The sequence below is a fragment of the Notothenia rossii genome, assembly GCF_949606895.1.
Source record: "Notothenia rossii genome assembly, chromosome: 10".
In the NCBI taxonomy this organism is placed as follows: Eukaryota; Metazoa; Chordata; class Actinopteri; order Perciformes; family Nototheniidae; genus Notothenia; species Notothenia rossii.
Window position 1 is genome coordinate 34,524,467 of NC_136908.1, and position 16,300 is coordinate 34,540,766.

The following is a 16,300-nucleotide window of genomic DNA, read 5'->3' on the forward strand; positions in this document are numbered from 1 at the left end:
TTTATTGATTGAACATTTTAGTTTAGAATGTGCTGTCCCACGGTAATTCAGAAGGCTCACAGGTCACATTCCGACCATTATTTAAAACAATAGGCGCTTTCACACCGTCTACAGTTTGATTTGTATAGAGGGACCTCTGTGGCTGAATGGCCAGATTAGGTGTGGCGCATTTATCATAGGTGATCAGAGCTAACTGCCTGCCATCAGATTTCATTTAAAAAACAGATCTGATTTTAAGACTACTTCAGCGCTCATAAAGAATGATAAGAATAAGAATAATGCGTATTGAACTGGTTTCATTAATTAGTGATTTTATTTAACACTAGAACCGCCAATCGGGTCAATTTGTGTGATGTGTGTTGTGTGTGTGCAATGTAACTTTTTTTCAATCAAATATTAAAGTCTCCCAGTCCGTGACTTTTCCTGAAAGTGTGTTATGTAGCACCCTATGTTGTTAAAAATGGCATTCTAATAGCGGGATTTGACAGGTTTAGGTAGGCCTATACAAAAACCTCTGGCGGTTCTAGTATTCAGGTAATTAGGTACAGTAGAAGCCCTTTTTTATCAGTAACGAATTTAGCAGTTGAACATAAAAGTCAACTAACTGAGGGTCACTTGCAATGACAGTGTTGTGTCTAACTGTAAGCTTGTCACTCAGAGTAACCTACAGTTAATTTAGCTGCTGGAGAAGAAAGATCAGGGGGGGAGGGGGGGAGAGAGCTGTGGTTGATGGGGCATTAGTTGTGTAAACACAGCTGAGAGCTGCCGTTTCATTCAGACTGTTTAAAAAACGGTAACAACGGACTATTTTTCTTAGCGGATGCATGTCAATACAAATCAATACATACAACTATTTTTTAAATCAATACAACTATTTTTTAAATCAATAAAAACATTTTCTAAATCCATAAAAGCATTTAAATTAATATTGGGAGTCATGTCGTTACTTTGTTGAGAATGTGGCCATGTAATAAGCGGGATAGTTTGCAGCGACTTGTTCCTTATGGGGAAAATAACCCCCGTCATGTGTGTGTAGAGGTGTGTGTGGTTAAAACACTTTCATGAAGTGAAGGAATTTCCTTCTATAAAACAGCTGTGGGCAGCAGTGAGTGTCACGGACATGAATTCATAGATCAAGGCAGACTGGTGCACACACTCTCCTGTCCTGCCAGGCGACACACCCGTTCTAAGCCGTGTCCCTCACTCCTCACATCCCAAGCATCCCCAAAAAGTGTATTATGTTGTTACATCTCAGATGTTATGTTTCAGTTGTGCTCTGTCTATGTTCAGTGATGCAAACTTGTCACCTTTCGGCGAAATTCGCCGTTTTGAATCCAAAATAAGTCGTTTGTGTGATTCATGTAGATCTGCAATAAAAATATTTTTGGGGTATGGGGGGGTCTGGGACCCGGAGTAATCTGCGGCCGTGAGCTGTTATGTGCCATCATGACACGCATGGTGTTCTTTTTTTATATATTATAATGAAGTACGAGCTGTGTGCTCGAGTCTTCCTGCCTGTCGGCTCTGCTCATGGATGTATAATAAGGCTCTGCTGCTCCGAGATGATGGTCTAGCTTCAGCAGCTACATTAACTACGGGTGCGTTCGTTAATATTAACTGTGCGTCCGGAGTCACTGTGGCACAGACTGGACCGCTGGTGAACAGCTGTTAGAACGGGCCATTCAGGTGTTCAGAGCAGAGCTCCCTGTAGGAGCGGCAGTTCGTGATGTGAACTGAAAAGTTTTTCTGTGGCAATATTATTTAAGGAATCGTTGAGCTAGCTAGCTAGCACACATTGTCACTATCTGCTAACGTTAGCTTTAGCCTTCTATTTCTAATAGTTTTTTTCATAGGCTATAAACAGAGGTGGTATAAGTATATATATATTGTACTTGAGTAAAAGTAGAAGTACTCAGATCTTGTACTTGAGTAAAAGTAGAAGTACTCAGGCCTTGTACTTGAGTAAAAGTAGAAGTACTCAGATCTTGTACTTGAGTAAAAGTAGAAGCACACAGATCTTGTACTAGAGTAAAAGTAGAAGTACTCAAATCTTGTACTTGAGTAAAAGTAGAAGCACACAGATCTTGTACTAGAGTAAAAGTAGAAGTACTCAGGTCTTGTACTTGAGTAAAAGTAGAAGTACTCAGATCTTGTACTTGAGTAAAAGTAATAGTCCCAGAGTGTAGGAATACTCTGTTACAGTAAAAGTCCTGCATTCAAAATGTTCCTCAAGTAAAAGTAGAAAAGTATTATCATCAAAATATAGTGAAAGTAGCGACAGTAAAAGTAGTCATTGTGCAGATTGGTCCATTTCAGAATAATAGATATGATATGTTTTATAATGATTGATCATGAAAGTGTTCTCAAAGCTGGTAAAGGTGCAGCTAGTTTGAATGACTTTGTATACTGCAGGGTAGCTTGTGGATTTACTCCAGGTGGAACTAAAGTCTGATTTAACACTTGATTATATTTCACATCATTCATCCACATCTGTAAAGTAACTAAAGGTATTACATACATGGAGTGGAGGAAAAGTACAGCATGTACCTCTGAACTGTAGTGGACTAGATGAACAAAGTAGCAAAACATTGAAACACTTAAATAAAGTACAAGTATCTCAAAACTGTGCCCAAGTATAGTACTTGTTGAGTTTATGAACTTAGTTACTTTACACCATGTGGCTATAAAGATAAAAAGACTGAAGCCTTGCACAGAGGCATGAAAATACATTTTCAAAATGCTCAACAGTGCTGCCAAAATTATAAACTGACTGCTACACACTTTAAAATAAATGCTTTTATATATTTCTATTAGATGTGACTCTTTGGCGTTTTGTTATTATTAACACTGCTGCTTTAGTTGTTCTGACTGCTAAAATCCTCTGTTATTCCGTAGGGTGGGAGCCGGGGGCTCGGATCCTTGTCACCTTTTTCATACCTGATGAGTTTGCATCCCTGTATGTTAAAAAGCCTCAGTCACCTTAATTCATGTAATAAAAACATCTCAGGTCAGTAACACTCAAAGCTAAATGTGCAATACCATGTTCAGCTATGTTACTATTTATAATGTTGTTGTTGTTACATCAGAAGATGTACATATTGGAATGATTTCTTAACTTACAGTAGGCAATTTTTTACAATGTGTGTTGGAAGGATTTATTAAATTACTATGAATATTGTCATTGTTGAAGGCTTTTAGAGAAGGGTGAACTATAAGCCTGAATTACATAACATTTTATACCTAAAAACATAAAAGCCACAATAAATAAATCACAATTATTGTAGTTATTTTTACCTCCCGTATTGCTTTCAACCCACCAGCTTTTATGGTGTTGTTACGTCACTAACTGTAAGCTTGTCACATACAGTCTATGGTCACTCAGAGTAACCTACAGTTAATTTAGCTGCTGGAGAACAAAGATCAGGGGGGGAGGGGGGGAGAGAGCTGTGGTTGATGGGCCATTAGTTGTGTAAATACACAGCTGAGAGCTGCCGTTTCATTCAGACTGTTTAAAAAAACGGTAACAACGGACTATTTTTCTTAGCGGATGCATGTCAATTTAAATCAATACATACAACTAATTTTTTAAATCAATAAAAACATTTTCGAAATCCATAAAAGCATTTCAATTAATATTAGGAGTCATGTCGTTACTTTTTTGAGAATGTGGCCATGTAATACGCTACGCTTTGGGATCCTGATCGACCGACGAAGCTCCATTTAAAATATACATATTTTTGGTGAATTATCAATCAATCAATCAATCAATGTTTATTTATATAGCCCAATATCACAAATGTTACATTTGTCTCAGTGGACTTCACAGTTTGTACAGAATATCATTATGACAATACGACACCCTCTGTCCTTAGACCCTCACATCGTACAAGGAAAAACTTCTGGAGAAAACCCACAGTTTAAAGGGAAAAACGGGAGAAACCTCAGGGAGAGCAACAGAGGAGGGCGCCCTCTCCCAGGACTGACAGACGTGCAATAGATGCCGTGTGTAAATTGAAAAGATAATACATTTGCAACATAGGTAGTCCAAATGTTTGGAAATGCATGTGTGTATAATAGGAAGATGAATCCACGAGGATATCCATCCAGGACTTATGATCCAGGACCACAGCCACGACTCAAGATCAAGGACTCGCGATCCATGACACAGGACCGCAGGATCATCCATGACTCCGGATCCCGGCGTATATAGACACCAAAAAGAATGAAATTTGGGGAAGCTGGGTTAATCGGAACATGAGAGTACACAGGTATAGACAGAGAGAAGGAAGAAGTAAGATGTCCCCCGACAAATTAAGCCTAGATCAGCAAAACTAGGGGCTGAATCTAATCAGCCCTAACTATAAGCTTTATCAAAAAGGAAGGTCTTAAGCGCACTCTTAAAAACGGATAGGGTGTCTGCCGTCCGAACACAAACTGGAAGCTGATTCCACAAAAGTGGAGCTTGATAAGAAAAGGCTCTGGCTTCCATTGTACTTTTAGAGACTCTAGGAACAACCAACAACCCTGCATTCTTGGAAAGCAATGCCCTAGTACAGGGGTCGGCAACCCGCGGCCCACGGGCCGCATGCGGCCCTTTAAGCCCCCCCCTCTGGCTCCCTTGAGCTTAGACAAAAATAAGAAGGAAATAAAATAAAAGTATTTGTAGGACTATTTATATTTTGTTACATGGTTGAAAATGTTTCGTATCTTGTATTTTGAGGTGATACTGTGATACATAAATAAAAAACAAAACGGTTTTAATTAGGTCAACTAAAATATGCGTCACATCCTGCTACGGTCCCGCGCGAGCGCCTTTTCCTGCGGGTGAATAACCTGACCCCCGGCTCGATGAGCAAACTATGGATAAATCAAAGAAAAGTACCGGAGGAACACAGGATTTAATTCTGTGTGGACTGAGTTATATGCTTTCACAGCAAACGATGCTGGTTTACCGGTATGTTTGATGTGTAGAGAGAAGTTGTCAACGGTGCTGCAGCCTTTACGTATCGAGGAACAACAAGAGAGAGGAAGACAGCTGACAATCTTCAGTCATAATTCAATGGGGTATGTAATTTATTTCATAAAACACTTTTTGTTATATTCCATGGAATGCTCTTAACGTCCCGATAGCAATGAATATATTAAATGCTTTGACAATAAATACATACAAAAATTAATCTCTGGAAGCCGTAGCGCTGTAAAAAGCACGGCATTTTAGCCGGCCCGGCTAAAATGATTGGATGGCCTACCTGCCTCTCAGCCTTCCATCTGACACAAACTTATCTCGTGGCCTCATTGATGATGCGCGTTCGTGTGTGTTGGAGGAGGGACTCTGTAAGAAAGTCTGAAGGAAGAGGCATATTTTTTCCGGTTGTGTATTTTCAAATTCTAGCGCACTCGAGCTGGTTTCGCCATTCTTACCTACCCTACCTTTAACTCTTTTTAGGCTGCAGCTATATGTTTTATTTATTTCAAAGTGGGCCCATTTTAATAAAAAAAAATTTTCCTTCAAATGTGCAGAGGACTCCCCAAGTGCTGTCTTTCATTTATTTTAAAGTAGGCCTGTGTATTATTTTTAATTCTCCTTATAGGAGTTATTTGTTTCTTATTAGAGGTTAACAGTTCTATATAATGTAATAAATAGCCTAATACATGCACAAAAAAACGTAGTTTTTGTCTGATATAACAATAAATACAACTTTATTAGCTATCAAGCTATGAAATATGTTTTGCGGCTCCAGACAAAAAAATGTTTTGGAAAAAGGAGCAAAATGGCTCTTTTGGTCAAAAAGGTTGCAGACCCCTGCCCTAGTAGGACAGTAGCGTATAATGAGTTCTTTAAGGTAAGATGGCGCCTGCCCATTAAGGGTTTTTTACGCGAGAAGAAGAATTTTAAATTCTATCCTGTGTTCTATAGGAAGCCAGTGTAAGGCAGCCAGAACAGGAGTAATGTGGTCCCTTTTCCTAACTCTGGTTAGTACATGAGCTGCAGCATTTTGAATCAGCTGAAGCGAATTGACTGACTTCTTGGTACACCCTGATAATAAGGAGTTACAATAATCCAGCCTTGAAGTAACAAATGCATGGACTAGTTTCTCTGCATCGTTTTGAGGCAAGATATGCCTGATTTTTGCAATGTTACGTAGATGGAAGTAGTCGGTCCTTGAGATTGATTTTATGTGTGTGTTAAAGGATAAATCCTGATCAAATATAACACCAAGATTCCTTACAGTCTCAATGGAGGCCGAATTAATGCCATCCATAGTTAGTATATCTTTAGATAATTTGTTTTCGTAGATTCTTCTGGCCAAGTACAATAACTTCAGCTTTGGTCGTGTTTAACATCAAAAAATGTAAGGTCATCCATGTTTTTAAGTCCTTGAGGCAGTCTTGAATTTTATTGAGATGATTAATTTCATCAGGCTTGATTGATAAATATAGTTGAGTATCATCCGCATAACAATGAAAGTTTACAGAATGATTCCTTATAATATTGCCTAACGGAAGCATATATAGTGTGAACAAAATAGGTTCAAGCACTGAGCCCTGTGGCACTCCATGGCTAACTTTGGTTTGCATGGAAGATTCATCGTTGACACGTACAAACTGAGAGCGTTCAGATTAGTTGGGTCCAGGACCTCAATCCCGTGACCATTCTCTGGCTAACATGTTTTGACGATTGATTTGACATCTATGGGCCTTTTAGAAAAAATTTAGAAACACGGTCCCTCGAAAATTTGCCGGCATTTTTTGCTAGGGGGCCAAATCCACAATGGCCGCCGGCGCCATCTTGAAAAATTTACTTTTGAACCAGAGCACCTACAATCAAGTGTAAATACACTTTTTGCACTGAATCTACCATGGGGAAACCGATTCTGACATCAGTTTGACGATAAAATGTAGTTTTGACCAAAATATCCAAGATGGCCGCCAGCGCCATCTGAAAAAGTAACTTTTGAACCCCATCACCTACAATCAAGTGTAAATACACTTTTTGCACTGATTTGACCATGGGGATTCCGATTCTGACATCATTTTGACGTTATAACATCATTTTTACCCAGATATCCAAGATGGCTGCCATATGCTGGAGTGAAAAGTAACATAAAATGAAAGCAATTCATAGTGTATGATAACAAAATCTATCTTTAATAGTTGTAACTAAAAACAAATGAAAACAAACTTATAAAACAGTTATACAATGTATAATTGTCACATAATATGGTACTTCCATAAATGAAAATAATCACAGTACTGCATACATTTCTAACTTAAACGTCACTGATAATGTTCTGTAGCTTAGGAAGCCAAGCTATATGGTTAATCTAATCTGAATCGGAGCTTTCAGATGCACTGTATTCGGAAGAATCAGATTCCGACGAATATACGCTCCTCTGTTCATCATTGGATCCGTCTTCATCCCATTCGTTGTCATCTTCTTCGCTATCGTCAGCTTCTCCTGGTGCAGGTAGGGTCACCGGAAGAGCAGGAAGTGTGTGACGAACAGGGCGACAGCGGCCACCCACCAGCTCCCACCCATGCCCGAGTGGAGACGGATGCTTCCTCAGGGCAGGGTGGCGCGCTAGGTAGGCCAGGTAGTTGGCACGTAGCACATGTTGGCGGAGATGTTGCCCCTCCCGTCAGCGTGTCGTTGTGGAAGTCATCGTTGTCGATAATGCTAACACTGGGCTTCCCCTCCGCGATCTCGTTGGGGCACACTGCGCATCGTTCAAGGTCATGCATAGCCCAGATATCTCGCAGCAGGAGCACATTGGGGTAGCTTATACCTATTCCAAGCTTGTGAAAGGAGTCGACGAGCTCCTTGCTACGAGTTATACCATGAAGGGTGACTGTGGCATTGATGGTGGTAGTAGTTGGTCGCTTTGTGACATACTGCGTGATGATTGACGTGAGAGAGAGTGTGCTGGGAGACAGATCTAACTCCTTCTTGCCCCGCAAAGACGATAGCAGCTGTACCATGAGAGGGGAGAGCTCTTCTTCCTCCTCAAGCTCATCAACTCTCGGCGGCCACGGGACGAGTTGTACTGCCTTGATATCAGCCTGCAGTCGGGCGGCCACATTGTGCACCAGCTGCTCACTGCTAACACCAATGGAGGATAGCGCTGCTTCGACATATGAACCACACCCAGATGTGTCATAAACTAGGTCACTATGGTTCTTCTGAGGGCGGGAATGGAATCCAATCTTGTCCTCAAATTCCCGGATCAGGATGTCTTTTATGTAGGAAGACTTGACTCCAGATGTTTGGAAGCCATACCGAGACACGATCGAGCTGTAGTCTCGGAGGAGGCTTTGCAGTGACCGTAGCTCATGTTCCTCAAAGATAATAAATCTGATATGGTTCTTAGAAGATGGTCTGAGCTTCGCGCAGACTTACATTGTTCATGAGTGGTAGCTTGTCGTCATCAGTCATCTTCTGATATGTACGAACATGTTTCAACCAGCATTTATGGTGATATCTAATCTCAAGTGCGTAGGGTTGATCACCTGCAGAATCAATCAGGCAGTTTATTCTGTCACGCATCACCGGATCGTACAGGGCCACTGTATGACTCTTAAAGGCCGCCCATGCATGATCATATGAAATGAGATTCAGCTTTGATTCTGGGTGCTTGGTCGTCTCCGCCTTGCAACACCAAACACATTTGGTTTTATCGTGTATCGCCCCTAGAGTAGATCGCAGTCGTTTGGCTGCTGGAGGTGCAGTTGGAGAAGGAACATCAGACACAGATGATGACTGAGCTTGGCATTCAACCTCTTGTTTCTTCTTTCTTTCGATGGCCTGCTCCAGTTTCTTCGCGCTTGATAGGGTGAACCTACACGTATCATGGACACATTGTCCACTGTGACCTTTACCCCAATCCACGGTTGAATGGACGGTCCCGAACTTGTCCAGACCACTCCATAACAGCGCCTTCTGTTCAAGATTGGCCCACACAGCTGCAGAAATGGCACCGGCGGCTTTATCGCAAAACCCTCCACACTGAAGAACACATGGAACTTTTGATATCGTCCTAAGCTGCGCTGTTTATACGCTGTTCATATGCTGATCACTCTGTCTCTGGAAATATACAAAAAATAAGACACAATTAGCTAAATGTACAATGTATAATTGAATGTACAATACACAATGAGTATAATTATTCGTATATATATAATGCTCATTCTTGATTAAAAGCTCTCGGTCGAGTGGTGCCTTCGCTTTCATTTTATGTTACTTTTCACTCCAGCATATGGCAGCCATCTTGGATATCTGGGTAAAAATGATGTTATAACGTCAAAATGATGTCAGAATCGGTTTCCCCATGGTAGATTCAGTGCAAAAAGTGTATTTACACTTGATTGTAGGTGCTCTGGTTCAAAAGTAAATTTTTCAAGATGGCGCCGGCGGCCATTGTGGATTTGGCCCCCTAGCAAAAAATGCCGGCAAATTTTCGAGGGACCGTGTTTCTAAATTTTTTCTAAAAGGTCCATAGATGTCAAATCAATCGTCAAAACATGTTAGCCAGAGAATGGTCACGGGATTGAGGTCCTGGACCCAACTAGATAGATAGGACCTAAACCAGCCTAAAGCAGTTCCCTTTATGCCAACTAAGTGCTCTAGTCTTTGCAATAGGATATCATGGTCGATAGTATCAAATGCAGCACTGAGATCGAGCAAAACAAGAATAGAGACAAGTCCCTTGTCTGAGGCTATTAGAATGTCATTTGTGACTTTAACCAGAGCTGTCTCTGTGCTATGTTGTGTTCTAAAGCCAGACTGAAAATCTTCAAATAAATCATAGTTTTTTAAGTAATCACATAGCTGTTTTGCGACTGCTTTCTCAAGAATTTTTGAGAGGAACGGAAGATTAGAAATAGGTCTATAGTTGGCTAAAACCTCTGGATCGAGGTTGTGCTTTTTAAGAAGCGGTTTTATCACTGCTACTTTAAATGATTGTGGAACATAGCCTGATAATAAAGACATATTCATAATATTTAATAAAGAAGTGCTAATTAATGGAAAAACTTCTTTTAAGAGCTTAGTTGGTATCGGGTCTAAGATACACGTTGATGGCTTAGAAGAGAGAATCATTGAATTTAATTGTTCAAGGTTTATGGCTGAAAAGCATTCTAGTTTACTATCTAGTGTAATATTAGAACTTACGTTTCCGGGAGCTGTTGATAATAGTATATTGGTCAAAGGCAAGAGGTCATTGATTTTGTTTCTAAGAGTAACAATACGTTAAAAAAGCACATAAAATCATTACTACTGAGTGCTATGGGAATAGAAGGCTCAGTCGAGCTGTGGCTCTCTGTCAGCCTGGCTACAGTGCTGAAAAGAAATCTTGCATTATTCTTATTCTCATCTATTAATGAAGAGTAGTAGGCTGCTCTCGCTTTACGCAGTGCTTTCTTATATTCATTGAGAGTGATATGCCAAATTAAACGAGATTCTTCAAGTTTAGTGGAACGCCATATCCTTTCAAGTTTTCTCGACTTTTGCTTTATTTTGTGGGTTTCGGCATTATGCCATGGAGCTAATCTATGTTGTTTTATTTTCTTCTTTTTCAAAGGAGCAACAGAGTCTAATTTTATTCGCAGCGCATCTGTAGCACTATCAACAACATGATCAATTTGGGGTGGTGTAGATTTTGTATAAGTTTCCTCCCTTACATGCAGACATGCTATCGAGTTAAGTATTGGTGGAATCTCTTCCTTAAATTTGGCTATAGGACTAACAGATAGGTTTCTGCTGCAGGAGCTTTTGGCTAATGCTTTGTAGTCTAGTAACAGTACTTCAAAAGTTACTAAGAAATGGTCGGATAAAGCAGGATTATGCGGTTCGAATAATAGTTGCTCAATTTCAATACCATAAGTCAGAACAAGGTTGAGTGTGATTTAGAGGTTTCACCAACTAATCGACTAGTCGACTAGTCGACTACCTTTACCACTAGTTGGCGCTGTAGGCCCTAGTCAACTAGTCGTGAAAAAAATGGAGGTAAACGAGGTGCTGCAAAATGCTCCAAAACACGTCCGACATTCTTATGTATGTAAGTACTTCAACGAAGATGTAACCAACTCCACAGTGAAGTGTCAGTTGTGTACAGCTGTACTGAAGTACAATACAAATGCATCTGCTATGCGCAACCATCTGAAGATGAAACACCCGCTGCCAACAGCTAGCACTAGCAGTAATGCTAGCACCCGTGAGCAACGGACCGGCGTCAGCACTGAACAGAGGCAAACGAACAGCAAGAAAACACGGGTCAACAGTGATGCAGATGATGAGCTACGGGATTACTGCCAGCGGACACCGCATATCCCCACAATGGATAATCCACTGGAGTGGTGGGCAGAAAACGTGCACCGCTTCCCCCGCTTTCGAGGAGCTACCTGGCTATTCCAGCCACCCCGAATGAGAGGGTTTTTTCCCTGGCAGGCAACACTGTCACCCGAAAGCGGTCAAGCCTCCTTCCCTCACATGTCGATGCGTTGGTGTTCAAACCAAACCACAAATATGGAAAGGTGGACGTTATCGTGGAGGACAGCGAAGTGTTGCGCAATGCGCTGTTGCGCACTGGACTGCTATTTTGAAAAACGTGTCGACTAGTAAATATTGGTAGTTGTGAAACCCCTAGTGTGATTATAGCAGTGGGTTGGTTTATTTACACTGACAGAAACCAACAGAATCTAATATAGAGTTAAATGCAACAGTAAGGCTATTTTTATCATCGTCAACATGAATATTAAAGTCACCTACGATAATTACTTTATCTGTTTTAAGTACCAAAGTTGATAAAAACTCAGAGAATTCTGATAAGAATTCTGAATAAGGACCTGTTTCACGGTACACTGTAACAAATAAGATTGGCTGCAAAGTTTTCCAGGTCAGATGCGTAAGACTAAAAACGAGGCTTTCAAAGGAGGTATAATTAAATTTTTGTTTAGTATTGATAAGTAAACTTGAGTCAAAGATTGCTGCAACTCCACCTCCTCGGCCCGTGCCTCGGGCGATATGAGTATTGATATGGCTGGGTGGAGTGGCCTCATTTATGCTGACATATTCTTCATGTCTCAACCAAGTTTCAGTGAGACAGCATATATCAATATTATAATCTGATATTAAATCATTTACCAATATTGCTTTGGATGCTAGAGATCTTATGTTTAAGAGACCACATTTAATCTTCCTGTTTTGTTGCACTGTAGTAGTTGTTACATTTACTTTTATTAGGTTATTATGTATGACACCTCTATTAGGTTTTACCTTAAATTGTCCTTGGGCAGACCGACACACCGTTAATATTGGGTATTTTATTGGGTTCGGGATTCCTATGGATGACTGCCTAGGAGAGAGCGCAGAGAAGCGTGTAAGACTGCGACTCTGCCTCCTGGTCTCAACTCCAGTTTGTCATGGATTAAGTCCACAAAGCCCTGAAATGTTTGCAGAAATGAGATGTGCACCTTCCAAAGTAGGATGAATGCCGTCTCTCTTAATCAGACCAGGTTTTCCCCAGAAGGCTGTCCAATTATTTACGAAGCCCACATTGTTTGCTGGGCACCACCAAGACAACCAGCGCTGAAATGATGACATGCGGCTATACATGTCATCATTGATCAGATTGGGGAGGGGACCAGAGAAGATTACGGTGTCCGACATTGTTTTAGCATAACTACACACCGACGCCACATTAAGTTTGGTGCATTCTGATTGGCGTAAACGAACATCATTATCACCGACGTGAATAACAATCTCATCTCAATTACTGAGTTTAGGCACGTTAATAAGGTTTTAATGAAGTTGAATACAGTATATTCATATGTGTCAGTGATTTCATGTCAATTCGGTGAACATAAACATAAATGATCGTGGTGAAGATGACGATTAAATTAGGATTAAAAATCGAGAGCCGGGCTGCATTTCCTCCCGTTCGTTTTTTTCGAATAACAAACTTATTTTGTTAAATAACAACATGGTGATGTTTTGTAAATGATTACATGTCTCTTATTTAGCACAGAGTATGATATCCGTGACATATGGATCTTAACAAAGTTCCGCTGTACATCCAGCGTACTGTATCTGACTTTATTTCACATGACCTCCAGTGTGGAACCCCACTGCACCCCCTGGGTGGATCAATGATCCATTGCAGCTGGCTTCATTATAATTACATTTATCTATCACGGGGGCGGTCTCAAGTCAAGCTGGAGGTTTTCCCTTGAGCGAGGGCAGATCACGTACCAATCACGGCCCTCGCGTTTCAAACTGTCTGAAATGAATCGCTACATCTGTATGTCTGGTCTACGTGAATGACATGCTCCATCACTTTTCTCAGCCTCGTCGCTAACACTTTGGAAAGCAGCTTGTAGTCGGTACAGAGTAGAGACACAGCACGCCAGTTCTTAATCTCCTGCAGGTCTCCTTTCTTAGGGAGGAGAGTGAGCACAGCTCTCCTGCAACTCAGAGGCAACCTCCCGTTACTTAGACTGTCTCTGAGCACACTCAGCAGGTCGTCACCTATAACCAGCCAGAGAGCCTTATAGAAGTCTGCAGGCAGGCCGTCTATGCCAGGAGCCTTCCCACTCTGCATGCTCTGCAGGGCCTCCTGCAGCTCCTGGGCAGAGAGCTCCGCCTCCAGCTCAGCATGGTCCTCCTCAGGGACGTTAGGAAGACCCTCATAGAACGACTGCGCCACCTCTGGCTCAGCCTGGAACTCTGTTCTGTAGAGCTCTTTGTAGAACTCCACAGCACACTGACGAATGTCGGCGGACTCCTGAAGCAGCTGCCCAGCATTGGATCGCAGGGAGTGCATCAGCCTCCTCTGACCATTCTTACGCTCTAGACCAGGGGTGGGGAACCTTTTTCCTCTCAAGGGCCATTTACATTTTTACAATATCCTCAGAGGGCCGTACAAATTATTGACCTCTGCTTAAAAAAATTAAAATCAAAGCCCATTCATTTCATGCTGTGCAAAGAAAAAGCAACCTCTTAATCCAGATATCTCACCATGACTCGTGTATGCATGCACGTGCACGGTGTGGCATGACCACCAAAACAGAAAGATATGGAAACAAGATGTGTGCAAATGTATTTAGTTTCCTATCCATGTGAACATGATTTAAGTGAGTGAGTGGGTGGGGGGGACCTAGCCTCCTCTAGGGGGGTCTGGGGGGCATGCTCCCCCGGGAAGTTAAACGCATCAATCTGCTGCACTTTGAGAGCAACATTAGGAGATCTATGGATACATCTCTCAACACCCATATCTAACAGAACTGGAAGCAGATTAATTTTTCTTTAAGGATATTTTACAAATCACTCTCCTTTCAAACTGTATTCTTCTTTATTAATAACAACTTTTTTTTTACTGTCATATAGTATTTTATACCTATTTACTTTATTGTCTTTTTTTATAACTATATTGATCATATAAAGATGAGCCTTTACCTCACTGGTTGTAGAAAAAGCTTCTTATATATATATATATATACGTTAGCATAGCTAGCTAACCAGATGCTAATAACAACAAAGTTATTGACTGTATGATCAGTATGACAGATGAACAGATCGCCACTGGGCTTTCAACTAAAGACACAGCCACGCAGAAACTGCAGCATGTGTACGGCTCCTTATCGGTACTGCCATTTCTGAAGTGCTGGAGCGGCGTTCTTGTGCTCTCCGTCAGAACTGCACCCATACTTGCCAACCTTGAGACCTCAGAAATTGGGAGCATTTCAAAATGCAAAATGGGGGGGGGGGTGGAGGTGCTAGTGGATCGCCGGAGCTGTTAGTTTAACATTAACATGCTTATTGTAGTTCTAAGTGCACTGCCTTGCGGCCTGTATCACCATCCTTGATGGAGCATATGTGTGGGCAGGAAAGGAGTGAGCAGAGAGTAGAGTAGTTGTCGATTTTTTTTCTGTTTTCTGTGACTATCTGCCTCACCCTCTCAGACGTTCAGTTGCGCGCGCTACTAAAGAGACATGTTACCATGGAAACCAAACAATGGTGTAGGTGTATTAAAGTCCGAGTGGAAACAGTCCTGAGTAAATCGGATTTTGTCAGAAATCGGGAGAAATGCGGGAGAAATATGACCCCGGGAGGAAACCGGGAGAGGGCAATGAAATCGGGAGTCTCCCGCAAAAATCGGGAGGGTTGACAAGTATGACTGCACCCCTGTCAGTCGGGATATATACCACGTGATGACACGTTAGGCTCGTGTTGTGTTCAAGGACCCTGACCTTGGCCAGGAAAAACAGGCACTCGCTTGTTTAATTTTTTTGCGGTCTAGATTTCTTACATTTTTTTCTTTTTTGGGTGTGTTTATAAATTACCTCGAGGGCCGTACCAAATTGTCTCGCGGGCCGTATACGGCCCGGAGGCCGGAGGTTCCCCACCCCTGCTCTAAACCAAAGAAAAAGTGAGAGGGAGCATCCATTTTCACGATGTTCTGAAACCGGGATCTGACCAGAGCACCCTGAGCAGAAAACCCCAGCAGGTCAGACAGAGCTGAGTTTTTACTTTTGAAAACTTCAACATGTTCTCGCTCTCCTGTGGAGTCTGCCAATCCCTACAGCTCCACCACTTCTCTCTCCAGAGCTCTCAGAGATCTAGCCATGTCCTTTGTGACATTTAAAGAGTACTGTAGGCAAAGTTGCTTGATCTTCACTTTACCTACATCCCACCACTGCTGAAGAGAATTGTACTCACTCTTAGATAAACGGTAGTTTTCCCAAAATAATTTAAAAACATTTTTAAAATGGTTGTCGGCCAACAGAGAAGCATTAAAGTGCCAATACGCACTATTACACTTAACATGATTAATAAAAACTGAGACTTGTACGAGGGAATGGTCAGAGATTCCCACTGGACTGATGGAGCAGCTTCTGCTAAAATTAATGTGATGATTAAAAACAGCCTAGCTAGAGACAACAGGTTATCCCTGGAGTGCACCCACGTGTACTGCCGCTGGCCCGGGTGGAAGTGCCTCCAAACATCACACAGCTCAAAGCTTTCTGTTAATCTTATTAAGGCACTCTTCGAGGCAGCATGCGGTTCCTGGTGGTTCCTATCCAGCACAGGGTTCTCTGTGCAGTTGAAGTCACCCCCCAGGAACAGATACTCCTCACTATCACAGGTGCTAAGGGTGTGTTTCAGTTTCTCAAAAAACAAAAGCCTCTCTGCGCCAACACTGGGAGCATAAATAGTTAAAAAAACATATTTTAACTTTTTCTAATTCAGCATTTATTTTGAGCAAGTGTCCTGGGATGACCTCATCGACCGTACAGGAGAAGGGTG

General features: G+C 41.7%; 1 protein-coding gene across 2 annotated transcripts in view; it reads left to right on the forward strand.

Moving 5' to 3' along the window:
- LOC307021321 (uncharacterized protein) overlaps window positions 1-16,300 on the forward strand; it is a 71,014-nt gene that overhangs the window by 40,210 nt on the left and 14,504 nt on the right. Inside the window, exon 1 of one of the 2 annotated variants that reach the window (XM_079653325.1) lies at window positions 15,375-15,500. The exons of the other annotated variant lie outside the window; for it this stretch is intronic. The gene's annotated coding sequence lies outside the window, so the exon portion shown is untranslated. Of the gene's footprint in view, window positions 1-15,374; window positions 15,501-16,300 lie in introns of those variants that run through there. 2 annotated transcript variants of the gene reach the window in all.